This window comes from Trachemys scripta, chromosome 1 (genome assembly GCF_013100865.1).
Source record: "Trachemys scripta elegans isolate TJP31775 chromosome 1, CAS_Tse_1.0, whole genome shotgun sequence".
Lineage (NCBI taxonomy): Eukaryota > Metazoa > Chordata > Testudines > Emydidae > Trachemys > Trachemys scripta.
In genome coordinates, this window is record NC_048298.1 from 133,709,386 (window position 1) to 133,725,064 (window position 15,679).

Here is a 15,679-nt window from a genome sequence, read left to right on the forward strand (position 1 = left end):
TCAACGTAATGCGTCTTCACCAAACACGCTAAATTGGTGCTGCTGCATCGATACAGTGGCACAGATTTAGTGCGGTAGCAAAGAGGAGCCCTAACAGTTCACTTGTGTGCTTTGATCTACCACATTTCCAAGCATAAGGGAAATTTTAGTGCGCAGCAGCAGGATCCACACAGACACTCAGTGTGCAGCAGGCTAGTGCGAGGTAAATTTACACCCCAGTTTGCCACAAACTAAGTGTGTGAAGAGAGAAACCCTGAGAGTGGATGAGGCATCCAGGGAGGGAAACGGGCTTGGGGCAGACAGGACAAGTCAAGGCAAGGGTAAGAGTGAGAAACAGATCAGCTGAGGATCCCAGAGGGGAGGGGCAGCACTGAGAATAGTGGGAAAATTGGGTCTTGGCTGGGGAAGCCAGAGGTGAAGTCCAGGACTGGCTTGGCAAGGAGACTGGGACTGGGGATGAGAAGCTTAAGGAGTGGAGATTGGAATTGGATAGATAAAATGGAGATAATAACAAGTCCCTACCTCCCAGGTATTGTCAGTTGTTGGCTGTGTGTGTTTTCTCTCTGTGTGTGTTTTCAGCTCTGCGCAGATAGCTGATGCAGCAGGTCTCGATCAAATGCCCAAGAAGACCACAGACTCGGTTCAGTGGCGAAGGTGCTCGTTCAGATTTATTGCTGACAAAGCACAGTACTAGCTCCCCGGATCAATGTCTACAGTTACACGGGCACCTCTATGACCCTTACAATGGACTTGGCTCAGTGAGTGGTGAGACTTTCCACTCCCCCCGCCCCCGAGGCCAGAAAAAGACACCCCGACACCCTTCTCCCCATGACCTGTCTTTTATACTGTGATAAAATCAAGTTACCCTCTGCCGTGGCTAGTTACCACCTTGTCCATGTTGGTTTGATCAAAACATGTCTATCCATCATCCTGTCATCCTGACCTTATCTTTAGGAGAGAGTAATTTTTTTTCCCTTTCATCATCTTTGGGGAGTACGTTTACACCATAACCCTGTATCAGGGTGTTCTGGTACCATACTTCTGGAATGTGTTTATGCACGTGCCAGTGCCTAGCACTTTTCATGAGTGTTTGTGGTTTTGCAACACCAACCTTGCTTTTGCCAGGTTCATGTTCTGGACAATGAACCTGCAAGCATAGTCACAAAAGGGACTAATGAAGGTTTCACAGGCAAGTACAAGTCTGGCATTCTGAACGTTTGAGTGCTTCACTTTGCAAACTTTAACTTTCTTTTTGATTCATAGCTGTATAGTTTTTAAGGCCAGAAGAGAGCATTAGATTTAGTCCTACATCCTGGATAAGAAAAACTATAGAATTTAAACCAATTACTCCTGTACTTCATCTGCACTTGTGTTTGGCTAAAGCCTATCTTCCTGAAAGGCATCCAATTTTGTTCTGAATACTTCAGGAGGTGGAGAATCTTCTGCTTCCCTCGGTACTTTGTTCCAATGCTTCATCAGTATTGCTGTGAAAAACCTATGCCTTACCTCTGATAGGAATTTATCTGGCTTTAACATTCATCCATTGGTTCTTGTTATGCCTTTCCCCACTAGATTAAGAAGGCCTTTATCATCCATTGTTTTGTCCATGTGAAAGTATCGACACACTGAAATCAAGACACATCTAGGTCATCTTTTTGATCAGCTAAACAGACTGACCTCCTTAAATTTCTCACTGTAGGGCACATTTTCAAGCCCTGGAATTTTTTAACATCCTTCTTACAATGTGGACACTAAAAGCAGATGCAGTATCTGTCTCCCCAGTGCTGTACATAGAGGAAAAATCACCTCCCTACTCGAGCTGGTTGGAAATTATTTGGCAAACCAGTTTCATTGGAAAATGCCAGTTTGTTGAACTCAACATTTATCATGAAAGTGAATTGGGTTCAACGAACTTTCTCGAAACCACAAGCAGGGTCTGGTGGAAATGTCCCTGGTTCCCTGCCAGGTTCCCTGGTGGCTCCTGTTAGTCCTGCCATGCAGATTGTCTGGGGGCTGGGTACCCCAGTCTTCTAGGTTCTGCAGCTCTGGGGCAGTCCCACCATACAGATTGCCCCAGAATTGGAGACCCTTGTCTTTCTAGGGTCTGTACCTCCAGGGCAGCCCTGCCAATGCTTTCAGGCTCTCTGCCATGGGATAGGAACCTGCAAGCCCTGGGAGCCCCAGCTCTCACCAAGGCTCGGCTCCAGGATCTGCATCAGGGATCCTGGAAATCCTGGGATGGGTTCCGGTGTCCCAGGGTCTGTGGCTCTGTGGCAGCCCTGCCTTGCAGAATGTCCCGGACTCGGCTATTTGCCTATTTAGGCTTCCAGCTGGCCAAGGGATCTGGAGGCCCGGGGGTCCCCAGTCCCGGGCAGGCCACATGATGAGGCTGCCCCAGAGCCCCAGCAGAGGCTGTGAGAAATTGACATGCTTGTCCTGATGCTAACAGTGGTGAAACTGACAAGAATGTCAGTGTCACTCCGCATCTGTTGAGGGTCCTGGGAGCAAATTTCATGTTGGATACACCATGGGCTGGAGTTTCCAGAACAAAATTTTAGCTGGATTTCCAATTCACAGAGAATTTTAAAGTAGTGAAATTTCCTATACACTGGAAATCCTGCATCTCAGCCAGCTGTACTCATTGCTCCCCTGTTTATACATCCAAGGATCATCTTAGCTGTTTTTGCAGCAGCATCACACTGGGAGCTCATGTTCAGTTCTTTGTCCACTATGACCCCTGCAAAGAACATGGGCTATATCTGGGCTATATAGCGCAAGAGGGGAGGACTCCTGGCTCATGCTGAGAAAGAGGGACGATCGATGAGTTATCTTAAGTGCCTATACACAAATGCAAGAAGCCTGGGAAACAAGCAGGGAGAACTGGAAGTCCTGGCACAGTCAGGGAACTATGATGTGATTGGAATAACAGAGACTTGGTGGGATAACTCACATGACTGGAGTACTGTCATGGATGGATATAAACTGTTCAGGAAGGACAGGCAGGGCAGAAAAGGTGGGGGAGTTGCGTTGTATGTAAGAGAGCAGTATGACTGCTCAGAGCTCCGGTATGAAACTGCAGAAAAACCTGAGAGTCTCTGGATTAAGTTTAGAACTGTGAGCAACAAGGGTGATGTCGTGGTTGGAGTCTGCTATAGACCACCAGACCAGGGGGATGAGGTGGACGAGGCTTTCTTCTGGCAACTAGCAGAAGTTGCTAGATCGCAGGCCCTGGTTCTCATGGGTGACTTTAATCACCCTGATATCTGCTGGGAGAGCAATACAGCGGTGCACAGACAATCCAGGAAGTTTTTGGAACGTGTAGGGGACAATTTCCTGGTGCAAGTGCTGGAGGAACCAACTAGGGGCAGAGCTTTTCTTGACCTGCTGCTCACAAACAGGGAAGAATTAGTAGGGGAAGCAAAAGTGGATGGGAACCTGGGAGGCAGTGACCATGAGATGGTCGAGTCCAGGATCCTTACACGAGGAAGAAAGGAGAGCAGCAGAATACGGACCCTGGACTTCAGAAAAGCAGACTTTGACTCCCTCAGGGAACAGATGGGCAGGATCCCCTGGGAGAATAACATGAAGGGCAAAGGGGTCCAGGAGAGCTGGCTGTATTTTAAAGAATCCTTATTGCGGTTGCAGGAACAAACCATCCCGATGTGTAGAAAGAATAGTAAATATGGCAGGCGACCAGCTTGGCTAAACAGTGAAATCCTTGCTGATCTTAAACGCAAAAAAGAAGCTTACAAGAAGTGGAAGATTGGACAAATGACCAGGGAGGAGTATAAAAATATTGCTCAGGCATGCAGGAGTGAAATCAGGAAGGCCAAATCACACTTGGAGTTGCAGTTAGCAAGAGATGTTAAGAGTAACAAGAAGGGTTTCTTCAGATATGTTAGCAACAAGAAGAAAATCAAGGAAAGTGTGGGCCCCTTACTGAATGAGGGAGGCAACCTAGTGACCGAGGATGTGGAAAAAGCTAATGTACTCAATGATTTTTTTGCCTCTGTCTTCACGAACAAGGTCAGCTCCCAGATTGCTGCACTGAGCAGTACAGTATGGGGAGAAAGTGGCCAGCCCTCTGTGGAGAAAGAAGTGGTTCGGGACTATTTAGAAAAACTGGACATGCACAAGTCCATGGGGCCGGATGCGCTGCATCCGAGGGTGCTAAAGGAGTTGGCGGGTGAGATTGCAGAGCCATTAGCCATTATTTTTGAAAACTCATGGCGATCGGGGGAGGTCCCAGATGACTGGAAAAAGGCTAATGTAGTGCCCATCTTTAAAAAAGGGAAGAAGGAGGATCCGGGGAACTACAGGCCAGTCAGCCTCACCTCAGTCCCTGGAAAAATCATGGAGCAGGTCCTCAAGGAATCAATTATGAAACATTTAGAGGAGAGGAAAGTGATCAGGAACAGTCAGCATGGATTCACGAAGGGGAAGTCGTGCCTGACTAACCTAATTGCCTTCTATGATGAGATAACTGGCTCTGTGGATGAGGGGAAAGCAGTGGATGTGTTATTCCTTGACTTTAGCAAAGCTTTTGATACGGTCTCCCACAGTATTCTTGCCGCCAAGTTAAAGAAGTATGGGCTGGATGAATGGACTGTAAGGTGGATAGAAAGCTGGCTAGATCGTCGGGCTCAACGGGTAGTGATCAATGGCTCCATGTCTAGTTGGCAGCCAGTTTCAAGCAGAGTGCCCCAAGGGTCGGTCCTGGGGCCGGTTTTGTTTAATATCTTTATTAATGATCTGGAGGATGGTGTGGACTGCACTCTCAGCAAGTTTGCAGATGACACTAAACTAGGAGGCGTGGTAGATACACTAGAGGGTAGGGATTGGATACAGAGGGACCTAGACAAATTAGAGGATTGGGCCAAAAAAAACCTGATGAGGTTCAACAAGGACAAGTGCAGAGACCTGCACTTAGGACGGAAGAATCCCATGCACTGCTACAAACTATGGACCGAATGGCTAGGTAGCAGTTCTGCAGAAAAGGACCTAGGGGTCACAGTGGAGGAGAAGCTGGATATGAGTCAACAGTGTGCTCTTGTTGCCAAGAAGGCGAACGGCATTTTGGGCTGTATAAGTAGGGGCATTGCCAGCAGATCAAGGAACATGATCGTTCCCCTTTATTCGACATTGGTGAGGCCTCATCTGGAATACTGTGTCCAGTTTTGGGCCCCACACTACAAGAAGGATGTGGAAAGATTGGAAAGAGTCCAACGGAGGGCAACAAAAATGATTAGGGGTCTGGAGCACATGACTTATGAGGAGAGGCTGAGGGAACTGGGATTGTTTAGTCTCCAGAAGAGAAGAATGAGGGGGGATTTGATAGCAGCCTTCAACTACCTGAAGGGGGGTTCCAAAGAGGATGGAGCTCGGCTGTTCTCAGTGGTGGCAGATGACAGAACAAGGAGCAATGGTCTCAAGTTGCAGTGAGGGAGGTCCAGGTTGGATATTAGGAAAAACTATTTCACTAGGAAGGTGGTGAAACACTGGAATGCGTTACCTAGGGAGGTGGTGGAGTCTCCTTCCTTGGAGGTTTTTAAGGCCCGGCTTGACAAAGCCCTGGCTGGGATGATTTAGTTGGGAATTGGTCCTGCTTTGAGCAGGGGGTTGGACTAGATGACCTCTTGAGGTCCCTTCCAACCCTGATATTCTATGATTCTATATATTTCTGTGAATATTATGTGTACCTCAATCCCTTTTACTGCTATTTTCACATTTCCTACCATGGTTCAAAGGGTAACCCCCATCTGAGCTACCAACATGTTGCAGGACACCAGACAATGGTTTCATAGAATCCAGTTACTGGTACTTAACTGACAATATAAGTATCAGGGCTTTTGAACTTTTGCATCTGGCCAAGCTGAGCACAAGCCCCCTTCCTTGGGATGGACCCCTGAGGTGGGAAACCTTAAACAGAGAGCTTGGGAATTGTTAACAGGGGAGCCCTGATGACCAGAGGAGGTGAGGCAGGGTCTTCAGGGAAGGAGACTGAAACACAATCCCCAGAAGCAGGGGTTCCTGGGATAAGCTGAGGCAGCCCAGGTTTTGAGGGAAATACTGAGGTTTACTTAAGGCATAGGTCTGTAGGCCTTCAGTTGCTTTATTCTTTTCTCTGGTTTCAGAGTAGCAGCCGTGTTAGTCTGTATCCGCAAAAAGAACAGGAGTATTTGTGGCACCTTAGAGACTAACAAATTTATTAGAGCATAAGCTTTCGTGGACTACAGCCCACTTCTTCGGATGCATATAGAATGGAACATATATTGAGGAGATATATATACACACATACAGAGAGCATAAACAGGTGGGAGTTGTCCTACCAACTCTGAGAGGCCAATTAATTAAGAGGAAAAAAAACTTTTGAAGTGATAATCAAGATAGCCCAGTACAGACAGGTTGATAAGAAGGGTGAGAATACTTACAAGGGGAGATAGATTCAATGTTTGTAATGGCTCAGCCATTCCCAGTCCTTATTCAATCCGGAGTTGATTGTGTCTAGTTTGCATATAAATTCCAGCTCAGCAGTCTCTCGTTGGAGTCTGTTTTTGAAGTTTTTCTGTTGTAATATAGCCACCCGCAGGTCTGTCACTGAATGACCAGACAGGTTAAAGTGTTCTCCCCACTGGTTTTTGAGTATTTTGATTCCTGATGTCAGATTTGTGTCCATTAATTCTTTTGCGTAGAGACTGTCCGGTTTGGCCAATGTACGTGGCAGAGGGGCATTGCTGGCACATGATGGCATATATCACATATATCACATTGGTAGATGTGCAGGTGAACGAGCCCCTGATGGTATGGCTGATGTGATTAGGTCCTATGATGATGTCACTTGAATAGATATGTGGACAGAGTTGGCATCGGGGTTTGTTACAAGGATAGGTTCCTGGGTTAGTGGTTTTGTTCAGTGATGTGTGGTTGCTGGTGAGTATTTGCTTTAGGTTGGGGGGTTGTCTGTAAGCGAGGACAGGTCTGTCTCCCAAGATCTGTGAGAGTAAAGGATCATCTTTCAGGATAGGTTGTAGATCTCTGATGATGCGCTGGAGAGGTTTTAGTTGGGGGCTGAAGGTGAAAGCTAGTGGTGTTCTGTTATTTTCTTTGTTGGGCCTGTCTTGTAGGAGGTGACTTCTGGGTACTCGTCTGGCTCTGTCAATCTGTTTTTTCACTTCAGCAGGTGGGTATTGTAGTTTTAAGAATGCTTGATAGAGATCTTGTAGGTGCTTGTCTCTATCCGAGGGATTGGAGCAAATGCGGTTATATCTTAGAGCTTGGCTGTAGACAATGGATCGTGTGATGTGTCCTGGATGGAAGCTGGAGGCATGTAGGTAAGTGTAGCGGTCAGTAGGTTTCCGGTATAGGGTGGTATTTATGTGACCATCGCTTATTAGCACAGTAGTGTCCAGGAAATGGACCGCTTGTGTGGATTGATCTAGGCTGAGGTTGATGGTGGGATGGAAATTATTGAAATCATGGTGAAATTCCTCAAGGGCTTCTTTTCCATGGGTCCAGATGATGAAGATGTCATCAATGTAGCGCAAGTAGAGTAGGGGCATTAGGGGACGAGAGCTAAGGAAGCGTTGTTCTAAGTCAGCCATAAAAATGTTGGCATATTGTGGGGCCATGCGGGTACCCATAGCAGTGCCGCTGACTTGAAGGTATATATTGTCCCCAAATGTGAAATAGTTGTGGGTGAGGACAAAATCACAAAGTTCAGCCACCAGGTTAGCTGTGACATTATCAGGAATACTGTTCCTGATAGCTGGTAGTCCATCTTTGTGTGGAATATTGGTGTAGAGGGCTTCTACGTCCATAGTGGCCAGGATGGTGTTTTCTGGAAGATCACCGATGGATTGTAGTTTCCTCAGGAAGTCAGTGGTGTCTCGAAGATAGCTGGGAGTGCTGGTAGCGTAGGGTCTGAGGAGAGAGTCTACATAACCAGACAAGCCTGATGTTAGGGTGCCAATGCCTGAGATGATGGGGCGTCCAGGATATCCAGGTTTATGGATCTTGGGTAGCAAATAGAATACCCCTGGTCGGGGTTCTAGGCATGTGTCTGTACAGATTTGTTCCTGTGCTTTGTCAGGGAGTTTTTTTAGCAGATGGTGTAGTTTCTTTAGGTAATCCTCAGTGGGATCAGAGGATAATGGCCTGTAGAATGTGGTGTTAGAGAGCTGTCTAGCAGCCTCTTGGTCATATTCCAATTTATTCATGATGACGACAGCACCTCCTTTTTGATTATGATGTCAGGGTTGTTTCTGAGGCTGTAGATGGCGTTGTGTTCAGCATTGCTGAGGTTATGTGGCAAGTGATGTTGCTTTTCCACAATTTCAGCCTTTGCACGTTGACGGAAGCAATCTATGTAGAAATCCAGTCTGTTGTTTCGACCGTCCGGAGGAGTCCATGCAGAATCCTTTTTTTTGTAGTGCTGGTAGGGAGGATTCTGTGGGTTAGTATGCTGTTCAGAGGTATGTTGGAAATATTCTTTGAGTTGGAGACATCGAAAGTAGGATTCTAGGTCACCGCAGAACTGTATCATATTCATGGGTCTGGAGGGACAAAAGGAGAGGCCCCGAGATAGGACAGACTCTTCTGCTGGGCTAAGAGTATAGCTGGAAAGATTAACAATATTGCTGGGTGGGTTAAGGGAACTACTGTTGTAGCTGCTTGTGGCATGTAGCAGTTTAGATAGTTTAGTGTCCTTTTTCCTTTGTAGAGAGGCAAAGTTTGTCTTGTAAATGGCTTGTCTAGTTTTTGTAAAGTCTATCCATGAGGAAGTTTGTGTGGAAGGTTGGTTTCTTATGAGAGTATCCAGTTCTGAGAGCTCATTCTTAATCTTTCCCTGTTTGCTGTATAGGATGCTGATCAGGTGGTTTCGCACTTTCTTTGAGAGTGTGTGACACAGTCTCTCAGCATAGTCTGTGTGATATGTAGTTGTAATGGATTTTTTACCTTTAGTCCTTTTGGTATGATGTCCATCTGCTTGCATTTGGAAAGGAAGATGATGTCTGCCTGTATCTGTACAAGTTTTTTCATGAGGTTGATGGATTTCTTTTCTCTGTGATTGCTGTGTTCTTATGGATAAATAAAGAAGAACACTGTCCTGGGTCTGGTACTATTCAATATTTTCGTAAATGACTTGGATGATGGAGTAGAGATACACTTACATAATTTGTGGATGGCATGAAGCTGAGAGGGGTCACAAGCTCTTTGGAAGGCAGGGTTGAAATTCAAAATGATTTTGATAAACTGGAGAATTGGTCTGAAATCACTAAATTGAAATTCAATAAAGACAAGTGCAAAGTATTAGATTTAGGAATGAAAACTCAAATTAAAAAAAATGGGAAATAACTAACTAGGCAGCAGTTCAGCAGAAAATGATCTCGAGGTTATAGTGGATCACAATCTGAAAAGTTGTGATGCTGTTGTAAAAAAGGGAAATGTCATTCTGAGTTGTATTAACAAGAACGTTATATGTAATAAGACACAGGAGGTAATTGTCCTGCTCTACTTAGCTCTGGTGTGGCCTCAGTTGGAGTTCTGTGTCCAGTTTTTCTCATCACTGTTTAAGAAAGATAAGGACAAACTGGAAAATGTCCAGAGGACAACAACAAACAGAGTAAGAGGTTTAGAAAACATGATCTATGAGGAAATGTTGAAAGAATTGGACATTCTCAGTTTAGAGAAGAGAAGACTGAGAGGTGAACTGATAACAGTCTTCAAATAACCGAAAGGTTGTTTGTCAATTTTTGTCCATATTCACCAAGGGTAGGATTAGACAATCATCTTAGATTGCAGCAAATGAGATTCAAATTAGATATTAGAAAAAACTTTCTAACTAGAGGGATAATTAAGTACTGTAACAGGGTACGTAGGGAGGTTGTGTACTGCCCATCATTGGTGACTTTGCAGAACAAGTTAGACAAACATCTATCGGGGTGGCCTAGGTGTACTTAAACATCCCTTGGTGTGAGGAGATGGACTAAATGACCTCTTGAGGTTCCTTCCAACCCTGCATTTCTATTATTCTATGGTTTTATCAACTATTCAGGCCTGCTGATGTGAAAAAATGTTGATCCCTGATAAATGCCATTTAACATGCTCCTTAGGTAACAATAGATTGGAGAGAGATTCATCCTCTTCACAGGATATGAATAGACATCCTGCTGCTGTCCAAAACCAGAAATGTGTATTGAACACCTCTGCCTTTTCTACCTCATTATTAACAATTTCNCTATTTTCTCCACAGGACCCCTGCTTCATTCAGCGCACAGAATTGACAGTGCTCTGAATCAGGACTGTGGAGTTAAGGATGCAGTTGTCTGTAGGACCCCTGCCTCATTTGTTGCAGAAACTGTGAAGTGTGTTGTGTGTAAGGCAGGGGATTGCAGAAAGAGAAAAGAGAGTCTCTTGTTAAGGTAGCTGAATGCTGCCCTGGGTAATTGGATTCTATCCCTGCCTTTTCCACAGAGTTCCTATGTGATGCTTGACAAGTCACTGAAACCAAATGTTTCACAGGTGGTCATTAATTGTGTGTTCCTCATTTTATGGGTGGCCCCTTTGAGACCATGAACATCTGATTTGAAGAAGTGCTGAGCACTCACAGCTCTAAACTGAAGTCAGTGGGAGCTGTGCTAAACAAGCCTAAGTACTCTGAAAAAACAGGACATGGGTATCTCAAGTTGGGCACCCAAAATCAGTGGATGCTTTTGATAATTTTGGCCATAGCGTCTCTGGTTCTCTGTGTGTAAAATGGAGATAATAACACTTCCCAGCCTCCCAGGTGTTGTCAGCTGTTGGCTGTGTGTGTTTTCTCTCTGTGTGTTGCACCAGCTCTGCGGAGGTAGCTGATGCAGCAGGTCTCGATCAAACTGCCCAAGAAGTCTACAGATGGGGTTCAGTGGCAAAGGCGCTTGGCCAGGTTTATTGCTGACAAAATGCAGTACCAGCTCCCCAGATCAATGTCTACAGTTACACTGGCACATCTATGCCCCTTACAATGGACTTGGCTCAGTGAGTGGCGAGACTTTCCACGCCCCCACCCGCCGAGGACAGAAAAAGACACCCCCTCTGTGACCTGTCTTTTATACTCTGATACAAACAAGTTACGTCTTGCCCCTCTGACGTGGTTAATTATCACCCTTTCCCTTGTACATTTTGGTTGGATTAAAACATCTCTATCCAGCCCCCTGTCATCCTGACCTTATCTTTAGGAGGGGTTAGTGTGTCCCTGTATCATCATTGGGGAGTGTGTTTACATCATACCCTATATCAAGGTGTTCTGGTATTACCCTTCTGGAATGTGTTCATGCACGTGCCAGTGCCTAGCACTTCTCATTAGTGTTTGTGTTTTTGAAACAACAACCATGTTTTTGCCAGGTTCATGTTCTGGACAATGAACCTGCAAGCATAGAAGAATTAGTAGGGGAAGCAAAAGTAGATGGGACTAATGAAGGTTTCACAGGCATTCTGGCATTCTGAATGTTTGAGTGCTTCACTTTGCAAACTTTAACTTTCTTTTTGATTCATTAGCTGTATAGATTTTAGGGCCAGCAGGGTGCTTTAGATCTAGTCTGACCTCCTGGTTAACAAAGGCTATAGAATTTAAAGCAATTACTCCTGTACTTCATCTAACCTTGTGTTTGGCTAAAGCATATATCCAATTTTGTTGTGAATACTTCAGGAGGTGGAGAAGCTTCTGCTTCCCTTGGTAGTTTGTTCCAATTTATCATCAGTATTACTGTGAAAAATGTATGCCTTACCTCTAATAGGAATTTATCTGGCTTTAACTTCCATCCATTGATTCTTGTTATGCCTTTCTCCACTAGATTAAAAAGGCCTTTAATATGCAGTGTTTTGTCCATGAGAAGGTACTTATACACTGCAATCAAGACATGTCTAGGTCATCTTTTTGATAAACTGAACAGATTAACCTCCTTAAATCTCTCATTGCAGGACACATTTTCAAGCCCTGAAATCATTATTGTGGATCTTCTCTGCGCCCTTTCCAATTTTTTAACATCTTTCTTACAATGTGGACACTAAAAGCAGATGCACTATCTGTCTCCCCAGTGCTGTACACAGAGGAAAAATCACTTCCCTACTAGAGCTTGTTGTAAATTATCTGGCAAACCAGAGTTTCACTGGAAAATGCCAGTTTGTTGAACTCAACATTTATCATGAAAGTGAATCGGGTTCAACGAACTTTCTCGAAACCGCAAGCAGGGTCTGGTGAAAATGTCCATGGTTCCCTGCCAGGTTCCCTGGTGGCTCCTGTTAGTCCTGCCATGTAGATTGTCCCGGGGCTGGATACCCCAGTCTTCTAGCTCTGGGCAGCCCCACCACACAGATTGCCCCAGAATTGGAGACCCTGGTCTTTCTAGGGTCTGTACCTCCAGGGCAGCCCTGCCAATGCTTTCAGGCTCTCTGTCATGGGATAGGCACCTGAAAGCCCTGGGAGCCCCAGCTCTAACCAAGGCTCAGCTCCAGGGTCTGCATCAGGAATCCTGGAAGTCCTGGGATGGGTTCTGGTGTCCCAGGGTCTGTAGTTCTGGGGCAGCCCTGCCTTGCAGAATGTCCCAGACTGAGACCTAATATTTGCCTATTTAGGCTGCCAGCTGGCCAAGGAGTATGGAAGCCCGGGGGTCCCCAGTCCAGGACAGGCCACATGATGAACCTGCCCCAGAGCCCCAGCAGTGGCTGTGAGAAATTGGCATGCTTGTCCTGATGTTAACAGTGGTGAAACTGACAAGGATGTCAATGTCACTCCACATCTGTTGGGGTTCCTGGGAGCAAATTTCATGTTGGATACACCATGGGCTGGAGTTTCCAAAACAAAATTTTAGCTGGATTTCCAATTCGCAGGGAATTTTAAAATAGTGACATTTCCTATACACTGGAAGTCCTGCATTTTAGCCAGTTGTACTCATTGCTCCCCTGTTTATACATCCAAGGATCACTGTCTCCGTTTTTGCAGCAGCATCACAGTGGGAGCTCACGTTCAGTTCTTTGTCCACTATGACCACTGCATAGAACATGGGCTATATCTGTATTTCTGTGAATATTACGTGTACCTCAGTCCCTTTTACTGCTATTTTCACAGTTGCTACCAGGGTTCAAAGGGAAACCCCCGTCTGAGCTCCCCACATGTCCCAGGACGGCAGATAATGGTTTCATAGAACCCAGTTACTGGTACTTAACTGACAATACAGGTGTCAGGGATTTTGAACTTTTGCATCTGGCCAAGCTGAGCACAAGCCCCCTTCCTTGGGATGGGCCCGTGAGGTGGGAAATCTTAAACTGAGAGCTTGGGAATTGTTAACAGGGGAGCCCTGATGAACAGAGGGGGTGAGGCAGGGTCTGCAGGGAAGGAGACTGAAACACAGTCCCCAGAAGCAGGGGTTCCTGGGATAAGCTGAGTCAGCCCAGGTTGTGAGGGAAAAGCTGAGCTTTAGGTGAGACATAGGCCTGTAGGCCTTCACTAGCTTTATTCTTTTCTCTATGATTGCTGTGTTCCTATGGATAAATACAAAATAACACTGTCCTGGGTCTGGTACTGTTCAATATTTTCGTAAATGACTTGGGTGATGGAGTAGAGATACACGTACACAATTTGTGGATGGCATGAAGCTGAGAGGGGTCACAAGCTCTTTGGAAGGCAGGGTTAAAATTCAAAATGATCTTGATAAACTGGAGAATTGGTCTGAGATCAGTAAATTGAAAATCAGTAAAGACAAGTGCAAAGCATTAGAGTTAGGAAGGAAAAATCAAATGCAAAAAACCCAAAATGGGGAATAACTGCAGAAAATGATTTCGGGGTTATAGTGGATCACAATCTAAAAAGTTGTGATGCTGTTGTGAAAAAGGGAAATGTCATTCTGAATTGTATTAACAAGAATGTCATATGTAAGACGCAGGAGGTAATTGTTCCACTCTACTTAGGTCTGGTGTGGCCTCAGCTGGAGTACTGTGTCCAGTTTTGCTCATCATTGTTTAAGAAAGATAAGGACAAATTGGAGAGTGTCCAGAGGAGAGCAACAAACAGAGTAAGAGATTTAGAAAAAATGATCTATGAAGAAATGTTGAAAGAATTGGACATTTTAAGTATAGAGAAGAGAAGACTGAGGGGTGAACTGATAACAGTCTTCAAATAATGGAAAGATTGTTTCTCAATTGTTGTCCATATCCACCGAGGGTAGGACTACGCAATCATCTTAGATTGCAGCAAATGAGATTCAGATTAGATATTAGAAAAAAACTTTCTAACTATAGGGTTAATTAAGTACTGGAACAGGGTACGTAGAGAGGTTGTTGTAATCCCCATCATTTGTGACTTTACACAACAAGTTAGAAAAACATCTGTCAGTGTGGCCTAGGTATACTTACACCTCTCTTGGTGTGAGGAGTTGGACTAGATGACCTCTTGAGGTTCCTTCCAACCCTACATTTATTTTATTCTATGGTTTTATCAGCTATTCAAGCCTGCTGATATAAAAATAGTAAAGGCTGTTTAACTTCCTCCTGAGTTACCAATGGAGTGAAGAGTAGTTCATCCTTTTCCCATAATATGATACATCCTGTTTCTATCCAAAATCAGAAATGTTTATTGAATACTTCTGCCTTTTCTGCATCATTGTTAACAATTTTACCATCTTGATTTGCAGTGGAACGCCACCACTGTTGGTATTTTTTGTTTGTTCCCAGTATACTTAAAAAATGCTATGTGAGTCTCCTTAGCGCTGCAAGCCATGATTTTCCCCCTAATATAATTAGCTTCCCTTATCAATTTTCTACACATCATAACATCTAATGTATATTGATTGTTATGTAATACTACTGTTTTCCATTTGTTATATATTTCGTTTTTATTTCTAATTGCTGCCTGCACTTTGCCACTGAACCATGATTGGCATTCAGCCAATATTTTATGGCCTTCAATCATCTAACTCCCTGAGGCCCCTTTGTAAATTCCTGCTCCATTGAATTTCTAGGACACATTAAGCCCTGGCTGGTTGGAGGGCATAGTGCCTGTTCCGGACGTGTCGAAATAAGAGATGGGGAAACATGGACCACAGTCTGTGATGCCCACTTTGATCTCAAAGCTGCCAACGTTATCTGTAATGAACTACAATGTGGAACAGCTCTGTCTATCCCAGGAGGAGCTCACTTTGGAGAAGGACATGGACCAGTGTGGACTGAAGTGTTCCAGTGTGCGGGAAATGAGTCCCACCATGCGTACTGTCCCAGGATATTGAACATCAGTCAGACATGCTCACACGCAAATGATGCTGGAGCCATATGCTCAGGTAAGAATTCAGTGCCAAGTCTTTAAAATCCCAGTGATGTGAATTTTAGATTAGGGTGATGCAATATACTGATTTCACTGTGTAGAGAGCTAGGGTAATAGGATGGCACCAGCTTCTCATAAAACACAAAAGATCCAAGATAACTAGAATTGGATCAAATCCCCCCTGACTTTCCTTTCTTTAACTATTTGGTATAAAATAGCTCCAAGACTCCCTCTCTAAACCCCTTCTCTCTTCTCCCCAGGGCACACAGGGCTCCGGCTCATGAATGGCAGCTCAGAGTGCGCAGGGAGGGTGGAGATCCAGGTTCGTGGTGCCTGGGGAACCCTCTGTGACTCACGCTGGGATTTACCGGATGCCAACGTTCTCTG